The 12126-nt window shown below is 40.0% G+C and overlaps 1 protein-coding gene across 3 annotated transcripts in view; it reads left to right on the forward strand.

Moving 5' to 3' along the window:
• Positions 1-12126, forward strand: part of PIP5K1B (phosphatidylinositol-4-phosphate 5-kinase type 1 beta) — a 471859-nt gene that overhangs the window by 402717 nt on the left and 57016 nt on the right. The gene's annotated exons all lie outside the window — the stretch shown is intronic.

A 12126-nucleotide genomic window follows, 5' to 3' on the forward strand; every position in this document is an offset into this window, starting at 1 on the left:
GGAAACTAATACAGTGATTCTCAAACATTTACTGTGAATCTGAATGTTGGGGTGGGTTACTGAACTTTCTTGGATAGAAAGTTAATTTTTGTTAGATATTTTTCTAATAAAAAATTAGGTAAATAAAATGTTTTCAAACACTGGTTCTAGTAATAAAAAATATCTTTACCAAAAGATCACAACATTGTGAGATTAGCTATTTTTTCTATTTTTATATAGGCATTTTTGTAAGTAGCTTCAATTACAGGGTAGGGAATACTGTGTATACCTTCTCAGTAATTATCTGTTAAATGTTGAACTGGTTCTTATTAAAATTCAGCTCTCAAGAATCAAGATCAAATTTGTACAAGTGCTTTTTATACAGTAAGTCATTTTCCCCCTCCAACCTAGCAGCTTGGTTCACCTCCAGAAACAGGACTCAATATGATAGATTCATTTTCAATGTGTGCATCCCTGTAAATCCTAGCTTGGTTTTCAGCAGGTTAAGATTTGGTAGTTGAAGCTTCTGTAGAAATTCCGTTTTGTTGCTGCTCCCTTCTCTGTCAGCTAGATACAGGTTAGGTGGTAGCAGGTGAGACAGTCTGAAAAAGAGGAAGGAAGGACAAGGTGATTAACAAATCTTGCCTGGACTTCCATTTGGATCACTCTACTCTAGGACCAACAAATAAGGCTCTGTTGTAACTTATTCAACTCATCTTAACTGTAAAAGTAATTTGGGTAGCTTCCTCAGATCAGAAAAATTCAAAGCAATTTATACCATGAACATGTACCTTGAATGTTCAAATTTGTTATGTAAATTAGTCAAGCAACAGTTTTTCCTGTTCATATGGTACAGCTGTGAAAAACTGTTCTTTTGCTCTCAAATATAAATAGCAGCTCAAAAGATGGAAAGTCACAGGAAGTTCTTTGAAAGGTCAAAATCAATTCTCATGTGAAACTGTGGTGGTTTCTTTACCATTGGATAGTTGGATGTGCTGTTAAATTACATACTAGAATTTTCAGCACAAAAATACAAGGGTTTAGTATGTTTGTTTTTGGTGGCAGTGGTTGTGGTTCAGTCTCTTGACCAGAGGTATTTAACTCTTGGGAATTTATAAGGTTCCTTGAGGATCTGAATCGGAGTTCCTTCTAACTCCCAATCCTTTCTGGCCAGCTTGGGAGATACCTTGCCTGTTCCAGGGCTGTGGTATACAACTCTTGATACCTTTATTTATGCTGATACAGGTTATCATTTAGATGGGAAAGGCATCAGTGTTGTCTATGATATTTTCCTCTTTCTCTTTTTTTAAGTGAATTATTTGAAATAAATCTTCTGTGGCATTGTATCTCCCAAGTTACAATTTGATATATTTAGCTATCCATCTGGGTTCAGTTGCAAGAACAAGAAACCACTCAGTCTTAAGCAGAAAGGGATTTGATACGAGAATCCACAAAGTCTTAAAGGCTTGGGGGTGCGTTGTGCTGTGGGTGGGACATTAGAAAATCCGCTCCAGGTACACACCCCCGAGCTGGCCCACCAGTAGCCTTGCAGCCTTTATCACAATCAAGTGGAGGTCCTGCCTGAGGGATGCAAGCCAGAGAAAAGCATGTTGTGAACTGAGAATATTTTTTAAATAAACCAACATTTTAAAATCATGTCACTAAATCCTCACTAAGTAATCATATCATATTTCACTAAAATGCCCATATTCTTGTGAAAAACCACCAGTTGTGGCACGCTGGGCTCCCTTGCTTCACGCTGGGGAGGAGAGCTGGACGCTCCGGGTCAGCACCCTCTGCTCTGGCCTGCCTGCTCCTGTGGGCATTTCTGCTCTTCACCCATGATGTGTAAGAGAAGTGAAAGACATGCCTCAGATTTTAAGACTGCCGTAGGGAAGTCATAAGGAAAAGGTGCAAAAAAGGCACAGAGGTGCTAAAGAACCCTGAAGAGAAATAATGGTGATTCAACCCCAGGGAATCAATATGCCTACTTCCCCACCCACCATGCCCACCCCTAATTACTCAGCAGGGAAGCCTTACCAGCCAATTGAAAAGAAGTTGTCATATTTTGTTCCTATCATTTTTTTCCTTTAGAGTCCTCCAAGTCCTACATGCTGTCTCTCGAGGCGATACATAGACAATATTCTAATTCTCTTCAGGCCCGCTAAAGTTTAAAACCTAATCCAGACAGCCTGTAAAGAAAATTGGTGTTATAATTCATGTTAGGTTTTCCCTTTTCTTTATGAATCACTTTTATGTTAAGGCAGAGTGGTCTGTTTTCCCACTTCCACATCATACTATACATAACTGTACTTAGATATGCTGTGCATATTTCAACTAGCAGTTGTCGTTGTGTCCATCCTTTCAGAATCTTTTAAGTTTGAAGAGTGTCAGTTAGTAGGTGTTTCCACTCCTGAATTATATACTGTAGTGGGCTGCTGCTGTCTCTTAGAATTACTCCTTTTCTTTTTTTAAAAAAAGATTATTCTTTGTGACTTCAAAAATTCCAGTAGCAATTTATTCTTTTTTTCAAGTGTACTCCAAAATTTGACTAGGAAACAAAAAAATACTATCATTTTTAAAGTATATATTTGACCTGATTACTGGGAGTATATATTTTCAAGTTCTACTCAACAGTCCTATGTTAGAGCATGGAATTCATAAGAATACAAAGGAACTATTATAAGTTCTTGCTTCCCAGTCAAATGGTGGGATTTTAATTCTGAAGTTTTGATTCTTGAATTCTTCTTTCTTAATAAGAATTCTGTTTTTATCTATATAAATTGAGCATTAAGGAATACAGAGGCAAATGTGTTTTACCTCGAAGTTAAAAGCAGTTTAGTGTTGTGGAAATTGGATGCACACATGAATCTTAATTCTTTTTGTGATTTCCTGCACAGTTGGTAGTAAACGTGAAGCTCTTATTATGCATAAGGATAGAAAGCCCTACTGCATTCCAGTATGTTTATTCTTTCCCCACCAAAGATGTCTTTACCAACATCACCACTCTGTCTAGTCTCATGTTTTGCCAGTGGCTATTTCTAATAGTTGGCTCAGACTGAAGACATTTGAAATATTGCAAGAAGGACGGGTAGGTCAGAGGAAAACCACTGGTCATTCGTCCACGGAGGGACAGCTGGCAAAGGCTCCCTAAATGTGGAGTCCAACATTTGAGACCTCAAAGGCTGACTCAGTGGTTCCAGGCACAGTTCTGGCCCTTTCTTCCTGCCAGTAGAGAATGGTAAACCTCAGAGAGGGTGGAACAGTTGCCTCTATCTACAAGCTCCTCCCCACAAATTGCTCATCATTCAAATTTAAAGACATATAGGTAGAGCCATCCCAAAGAATGTTAGAGACCCATTATTTTACAGATGTTGTCTAAAAGATAAAGAAAGAGAAATGCAGAGACATGCATTATATGACATATCCAAAGTCACAGAGCCTGCTAACAGGATTTAAATCGGAACACAGGTCTCTGGGGTCCAAGCCTCACGGTCTTTCCACTGTGCCACCTTTCTCATCAAGGTCTCCGAAGACCTCTGGTCTTATCCTTGACGTGTATGTTATGCACAGATGGTCAGTTGGGGTTTTTTCCCTTAATGTGAATTCTGGCCCTCTGAGCATTTTTTATTTCACTATTTAATAACTAAAGTATTTCCAGTTGGCAAAGTAGTGGGCTTATGTTAACATCTACCTATGATGTTTATTCTAGAAGTCACTGAGCTAAGTTTGCTTACTAAAAACATGATAGTTATGGGAACTTTTCTATCATTGTACTAGTTATACTTCAAACCATCAATAATAATCCAATAATAACTACAAAATAGCTAGTTATTGGGCCTTATTAAGGATCTGTGTTCTTGACTCAAGTCACTTCATTCTCATTGTTGTTCATTCGCTCAGTCATGTCCTACTCTTTGCGACCCCATGGACTACAGCACCCCAGGTCTCCCCTCCCTCACCATCTTCCAGAGCCCACTCAAATGCAAGTCCATTGAGTCAGCGATGCCATCCACCCGTCTCATCCGCTGTCGTCCCCTTCTCCTCCTGCCTTCAGTCTTTCCCAACATCAGGGTCTTTTCTAGTGACTTGGCTCTTCACATCAGATGGCCAAAGTATTGGAGCTTCAGCATCAGTCCTTCCAATGAATAATCAGGGCTGATTTCCTTTAGTAAATCTCACAGCAACCCTGTCTTATCTCCAGTTTACAGATGAGGGATGCTTAGCAATTTAGCTAACTTTCCTGAGGTCAAGTGGCTAAAAAATAGAGCCATGTTATCCACACACAGCACTGACAGAGAGTGTATTAAGGCACAGCCTCAGCTATTCAACAGTTGTCCTTAGACAAGGACAGTTGTCTCAGACAAGATGGCTTTTAGATGATGCTTTTAATGGAAATTCAGTAATATCCACACATGTTCTCTTCTTCCCTATCTGTTTTGCCTTTTCTTTTTCCATGTGATTTTGAGTAAGGGTTTTCACTTTCAAAAATGTTAGTTTTGGTTTTCAAACACTAAAAATATGACATATTAGTTTAAATTCACAAGAAACTTAAAATAGCTGTTTCCTTATGTTTTTATTTTCAATTATCCAGATACACTTCAAATTGTTACATGATCATTGAGAGACTTTTTAAATTGAATTATAGTTAATTTATAATATTAGTTTTATGTGTACTACATAGTGATTCAATACTTTAGTAGATTATACTACACTGAAAGTTATTACAAAATATTGGTCAGATTCCCTGTAACCTTGTTGCTTTTATATTTTTTGTACATGGTAGTTTGTATCACTTACTCTCCTGCCCCTAACTTGCCCCTCCCATGCTCTCTCCCCACACTGGTAATCACTAGTTTGTTCTCTGTATCTGTGAATCTGTTTCTATACTTGTCATATTCATTCATTTATTTTTTAGATTTCACATATACGTGTTAATATACAGTTTTTGCCTTTCTCTGTCTGACTTTTTGCTAAGCATAATAACCCTTACATAATACTCGTTGCTGCTGCTGCTGCTAAGTCGCTTCAGTCGTGTCCGATTCTGTGTGACCCCATAGAAGGCAGCCCACCAGGCTCCGCCATCACATAGTCATAAATGGCAGAAGTTCACTGAGAAGAGACTTGTTAGGTATGTTTCTGCTTGATTTAGAAAACCCTGAATCCTCTGTTGACATAGTAAGGTTCAAAGGAATCTTTATTACTTACAAAACAAAGGAGAAAAAGTTGGGGGCACAAACTTGCTAGTAATTCCAGTTCTGTAACCATAACCTCCAGAGAGGGACAGTGCATGCCTGCAGTATCTGCTATGGCCATGGCAGCTCCTTGCTGTACCTAGATGCCAGCTGGGGGCTCTGCCAGCCCATCAGAAGGTCTCTGTAGCCCTTCTGTTGATGCTAGATTTTGAACCTGACCTCGACAGACTCTTGTGCTTTTATGCATCTTCATCTCAGTACTCCTGCCTGCAGATGGACCTTCTTGCCACCATCAGCCCCAGTCAGGTTTTTCTCTTTCACTTTCAGTATTATAAATCATCAGTTAGGGCATTAGTCCTCCAACTGCCACTTCCACCTCTCGAACATTGGGCAGGTCACCTTAACTTTGTGTGCCTCAGTTCCTCATTTATAAAATGTGGGTTATTATGCTACCCACCAGAGCATTGTTACAGAGATTAAATGTAATAATCTTTGGAGAGCACTTATCATGCCTCTTGGCACATAGTAAGCAGCCTCAAAATACTCGTTAAAATAAGTGATTCCAGACCCTGACACATTGCAGTTTCCCCATAAGTCCCACTCTAAGAGGCAAGATATAGTTATTTTTGGCAAAAAGCCCTCATGGAGTACTCTGTTAGTCAGAGTCCTGTCAAGGAAACAGAAAACACACTTGGAATTTCAGAGAGAATTTAGGAAAGGGTTACAGAGTGTGGGAGGCTGAAAGAGTGAAAGCAGGGAGTTGCAGAAACCCAACTAAATAACTGCAGGAAACTGCTCCTGGCAGGAGCCCTGCCATGTCACCAGAACCTCAAACTCAGGAAGGAGGCCACACCTGGGGACCAGATGCCCCCTGAGGAACAGGGACAATAGAAAAGGATGTCACCTACAGAGCTGGGAGAGTGGCAGGGACACGGCCAGCTCTAAAGACATCACCCAAAGAAGAAAAAAAGAAAAATGTAGGAAGAGACCCAAGCCTTCTCTCTTCCTCTTGCCTCATTTCCTGGCAGTGTCCTCAACTGGCAGAACCTGGCCAAGGAGCCTGAGGAACGTGGTTTGCCAACTCTTGGCCCCAGCTTTGCAAAGGAGAGTTGAGACAGAATATTAATAATAGCCTCAGCACACAAAGGGAAAACTGAGATAGATATAAAATCTTTCACACAAAAGAATTATAAAAATCAAAGTTTTATAAAGATTGAGTGTGTGCAAGAACAAAAATCAATTTAGACTCTTTTAAAGGGAATCAGAGCCAATTTATTACTGTGCCAAGGTAATAATAGAATGTAAGGTAGCTATAATTTTTTAAATAATGTGGGTAATTAGAGACTTCAGTATTTACCAATAAGTCTGATAGCCAATAATGCTTTCCCTGATACTATACTAGAGTAGATGCTGGTTTTAAATACTCAAAGAAATGTCTTAGCTAATTCCAGGTACATGGGTTAGATAAGAAAGGTTCTTGAGCTCAAGAATTCCACAAAGAGGTTTGTAAATCTGGGGAATCCAGCTGATAGAGCAGGCGATAGACAAGGTAGCCATCACCCCTGCCCTAGGCAATGCACTTTATTGCCAAGACCCCAGTCCACCCCATCTTATCAACTGACTATAACTCAGTTTAAAGCAAACACACATTTGAGGCAGTGGAGAGATGTAATGTCATTTCCATTCTCCTTAGAGTTAAGAGAAGGGTTTAGTGTCAGGAAAGCAGGTCACCAAGCAAATGATGATACATGTTTGGGGAGAATAGCAGTCCTGAGAATCCTGAGGCAAAGCCTGCTTTGTTACCCAGCCTCCCAAGAGAAGAATGTCTTATTTTAGAAATTAGGACCTTTTTAGGCATGTTGTGTTTCAGGCGAACCTAAGAGCCATGTTCATATCCTTTTCCAGTTGTGATTGGGGCCCCTGCAGAGAAAATTGGAGCCTGATGCAGCATCACAGTATGCCTGTTAGTTTAGCTTCCTCTCCACAAACCCAGGCCAAAAAAAACCCAGATTTACATCATATACTCTATGCCTGGATTTTGTTAGATGACACTGGTTTTTTTTTTGACAAATTATAAAATTACTTCTGAAGTGATTAGCTTTTCAAATGATCCCTCATATGTTTCAGCCTAGGCAGGAAATTGAAGTGAACTTTTCAGATATCTGACATTTATGAAGAATAATTTAGGATTCAGCATTAATTCAAAGAACACTCACATTTTTTGATGAATTGTTACATGGTAATATTTCTAGGTGCTTTTCGTGCATTATTAAAATTTTTTAATGGATCCAATTGATGAGTAAGCCATATGAGGGAAAAAAAATGTGGAAAAATGTTGGCCAGCCTTTGGATATCTTAACTGGTCAAAAATAACCTCTTCAGTCTATTTTCTACATTGTAGTTCTGGGACCAAACCATCATGTCTCTATTTGCTTGACTTCGGCCACTAATGCAGTCTCTGGAAGAACGTCTTGCTGGTGGTGGATGTACCTCAGTAGACCCTCCCCAACCCCCTGCTCTTCTTCACTGAGCCCCTAGAGAAATGCATCTCAGAATGTGATTGATTCCTCCATCTAGGTTTTCCACACTGCTCAAGGAATTCTTCAACTCATGTTAGAGTTGAATAAAAAAGTTTTTTGAAAAAAAAAAAAAAGTTTTTTGAAAGATATTCCTCTCCTTCTCTATTTTTTCTGAGGTATGAAACAATTTCTTTGCCTTGTGGTTAAGCTGATACACAGATGGGCTCATTCAAGGACTTAAGAGGATATAATATGTAATGCCTGCCATGCAAAGTGGAAGGGGTTTCAGATGATAGTGGAGAGACAGGACCTCAATGCCTTTCTTGTACTTCAACTCTACCTGGACATATCCTAAGCAAAGATTCCCTTGCCTTAAAGGAATTTTAGGTTAACGATACCTCTGGAAGACTCCAGCCTGCCCTAGACTGGCTTCCCAGCTCACCCTCTGTGACCTTTGGCCAAACTACGTTTCTGCTCTTCTGGACTTGACTAAGTCTACAGAGACCCTTGACTCAGTGGCCAAGCAAAGCCATCTGTTTGAGATCCCATGAGCTTGATGACTCTCTTGGTCTACTTAGAGATCAGTTTGATCCTTCTGGGCCCCTAGAAGTCACCCTCTCGACCCTGACCATCTCCTTCTGCCTGTTTGACTTGTCTGCATCACACTCTAATTCCACCCTTCAGTTTAGCCAGCCTTATGAAGTTAGTATCTTCCCCTAGACAACTCCTGTCCAAGTGACCCCATACAGGGCAGCGCCGTGGACTTGTCCTTATCACTTCAGCTGTCAACAGCCTCTCTTTGGGGTACTCTCTTTTAGTGCATCTCCTGTGTTCCCATTTGCCTTCTCATCTAGTTCTGATAACCACAATACAAAGTAATGGTGACTGCCAGGGCCTGAGACTATGATGCGTGAACTCCTTCTAGGTTCTCTCTGCTAGCTCCCTCCCTTCCTCCTCCATCCAGGGACCCCCAGGTGCCAGGCTCTGCCAGAATCCCAAGTTTGATTTTGCAACTCTTACATACTGAATATACACAAAGTAACAAACATCATTTCTTCCAAGGCTTTAGAAGGAGGTTGATTCTCAACATCCTCTGTTTAATCTTGTTATCTATGGAATTATCTCCCAAGTAGCCAGCTTTATCTCCTTGTAATTTAGATGAGTTGGTGATCTTTGAGGGTACAGTTTCACTGTGGAAGTCCATAGTGTAAACCTGCTACTGAGGACTCATTAATTTCAGAGAAACTTGACAGAACCCCCCCTCCACCTCCAGCCCACAGGCCAACTAAACACACCTACACAACAGCCTTTTGCTTGAAGCTCATGATAGTCTGGGTGTCAGGAGAGTTAGGTAAGTCTAATGAGGGAATTAGGAGGCATCGATAAAATCTTAAATCAGAATAATACTAATCCAAAATGTAATTATTTAATCACCTGCTTTCAAGGATAAAGTAATAAAGATGAAATATAATGATATAAAGGAGTTTATTAGTTAATTTTCTGGCCAGCCATATTAAGAATTAGTGTTTGGAAGGTCACAAAAGAACTTAAAAACAACCAGACTTGTTTTCTCAACTAAGGATTTGGCTAAAATGAAAATTCATCATGATGGCTACTTGATAAAATATGGGTTAATTTCTCTGTCTTTTGTTGTTTCTCATCACATTGGAAGAATATTTCTATGTACTCATAGTCTGGGCAAAAGTGTTTCATCTTTTATTTATATGTAAGTGCATCTGGGTTCATTTCCTAGTAATTCTAACTGCCATTACTGGCCATTTTCTTTGTCGTCACTGGGTTGTGACAGGAGAGAAGTCAGACGTGTTAATAAGTGAGCCAAGTTAATAAGTGAGTTTCCCTGCTCACCTTCCTGATGTGTTTCCAATCCTAGTAGCTAAACTTTCCCTAAAAGTATCATGGAGCTTTGGAAATAGAAGAGTATTTTGACATCATAGGAGAAGGAAATGGCAACCCACTCCAGTATTCTTGCCTGGAGAATCCCATGGGCAGAGGAACCTGGTGGGCTAGAGTCCATGGGATCACAGAGAGTCAGACACAACTGAGTGACTAACACACACACTTTGACATCATATCCTCCAATTCTTTTATTCTTTTATATCATAATTCTGTATACTGAGTTAAATGGTCAAATGGTTGTATAAAGTTAATTAGGAAAAAGAGCCGGTCCTTGTTCACCTCCCCTTACACTTTACTGTCCCCAGAAGTAACCACTTTCAGCTCTTCTACCTGATTCATTTGGTAATTAATTCCGTATTTCTAAACAGCATGCTTGTATTGCTGTTCCTCGACATTAGGTTTGGACATTAACTAATAATTTCCCACTATAGAAGATGAATATTTAGCTGTCTTTTTGCCCCATACATGTACCCTTCCCACCCGCCCTTCTAGTCTGCCAGTATAGTTACATCATGATTGTGCTTAGATCTATATCGAGTGTTTTATTATAACTATGTAAATATTGAGCTTTGGTTTCCTTTTCTGTATGACTTTTTGTTTTCTCTGGAATAAATAATCATCTTGTCCTTTTATTTGCTTAGCTTTCTATGTATTTGTATTTAACAGAAGCCTAAACTCTTCACCAGTTGTCTTAATTGCTTCCCACACTATTTACATGCCATCCAGTTCTGTTCGTTTCATTGTTTTACAGAAGTGTCCCCAAAGTCTTCTGACCTGTTCCCATCTGGGTTGGACTGCCCTCTGGGGCCTGAAGTTCATATGTTACCGTGGAGTTTCCCTTCTCCACCATCCTGGGATCCTAATCACCTCTGGTCTGTGTTGATTCCCCTGTTTATCATGTCCTGTATCTACCTCTTTTTTGGTTTGCTCCCTCATTTTTGTGGAGCACATCCTCTAGTGTCTTCCTCAGGATTCATCACAGGTAAAATATTCAAGGCCTTGTATGTCCAAACAAATCTTTATTCTTAACCCTAACACTTGATTGATAGATTAGCTGATATAGAACTCTGCACTGTACATCTTTCTTGTTTTCAATTGTGAAGGCTTTGCTCTGTTATCTTCTAATTTCCAGTTACCGTTGAGAAATGCAGTGCTATTCTGATTCCTGATCTTTTGTATACGGCCTGTGTTTTTTTCTAGAAGCTTATTATCTCTTCAGCTTCCCCCTTGTATCTCAGTGGTTCATGGTGATAGGCTTTGCTGTTGCTGCTGCTGCTGCTAAGTCGCTTCAGTCGTGTCCAACTCTGTGTGACCCCATAGACGGCAGCCCACCAGGCCCCGCCGTCCCTGGGATTCTCCAGGCAAGAACACTGGAGTGGGTTGCCTTACTGCAGGTCTATTTTCCACCATTATGTTGAACACTCAGAGGGCCTTTTTGATCTGCAAATGCATGCTTTTGAGTTTGGGGAAATTTTTGTAATTATTTTTTTTTTTAATTTCCTTCCTCCACTTTTTTTCTTCTTCTTACAGCTCCTTTTGTGCATATGAAATCTTCTGGATTTGTCCTCCAATTTCCTTTCCTCTCTTTATTTCCTTCTATTTGTCTTCCTATTTTACCCTCTGAGGGAGTTCCTCTACTTTATCTCCTAATCCTTCCACTGAGTTTTTCATTTCTGTTGCCATATTTTGTGAGAATCTTTTTTAGGGATCTTTCCTTATTTCACAGTTGAAATTTCTTCTCTTTTCTTTCTGAAGAGATCAGAATTTTTTTTGTTTTGCTCTGATTTTTGTCTCTTCTTATCTTTTGGTCTCAATTTTTACGTGGGTTGTCTTTTTCTGTTTGTTTTGGTCTTCATTTTCATGTTCACAGTTTTCCTCAAATTTCTGAAAAACCTTGCTTGTTGCTCAACCACATGTTTGAATGGGAAATTAAAAGTCTGGCTGGAAGCTTCAGTATTTGAGTTACCCAAGCTTCACTAAAAGGCATCAGTTGGATTCTTTGATGTGAAGCCAGTGTTAGTCACCACCAGTCTTTACTTTGACCTGATTTGACTCCTTACAGAAGATGCTTCTAGTTTCCTGCTTGACAGAGAAAGGCCTGGCTGTAAGCCTTGTGGGACCTGTGACTGGGAAGAGCGCTGGGTGTCTCAGCGTCTGTTATAATAGGCACACATTCAACCTCATCACACTGTTTTCCTTCAACTGCCTCTGGTGTCCCTGGGTCTATATGTCCCCTGTTCTATGTGCTCCTCAGTGGGGGGAAAAGTCTTCCAGTTTTCTGCCAAAATGGGCCTGAGTATTTGGCTGGCTGTGTGTGTGTCTGCTTTCCCACTGGTGACTTAGGATTCAGCTCTCTTGGGCTTGCAATCAGTTACTACCTGTCTACGTGCCTTCTAGGCTCCAAAATATCGTGTCTGTTACCCTCTCCCCATCTTCTGCTCTTTTTTAAGCTTATGTCTTTTTTAACCCTTTGTTGTCATTTTAAGGGGCTTGAGGTGACAGTACAATTAGATAGG

This window comes from Bubalus kerabau, chromosome 4, assembly GCF_029407905.1.
Source record: "Bubalus kerabau isolate K-KA32 ecotype Philippines breed swamp buffalo chromosome 4, PCC_UOA_SB_1v2, whole genome shotgun sequence".
NCBI lineage: Eukaryota > Metazoa > Chordata > Mammalia > Artiodactyla > Bovidae > Bubalus > Bubalus kerabau.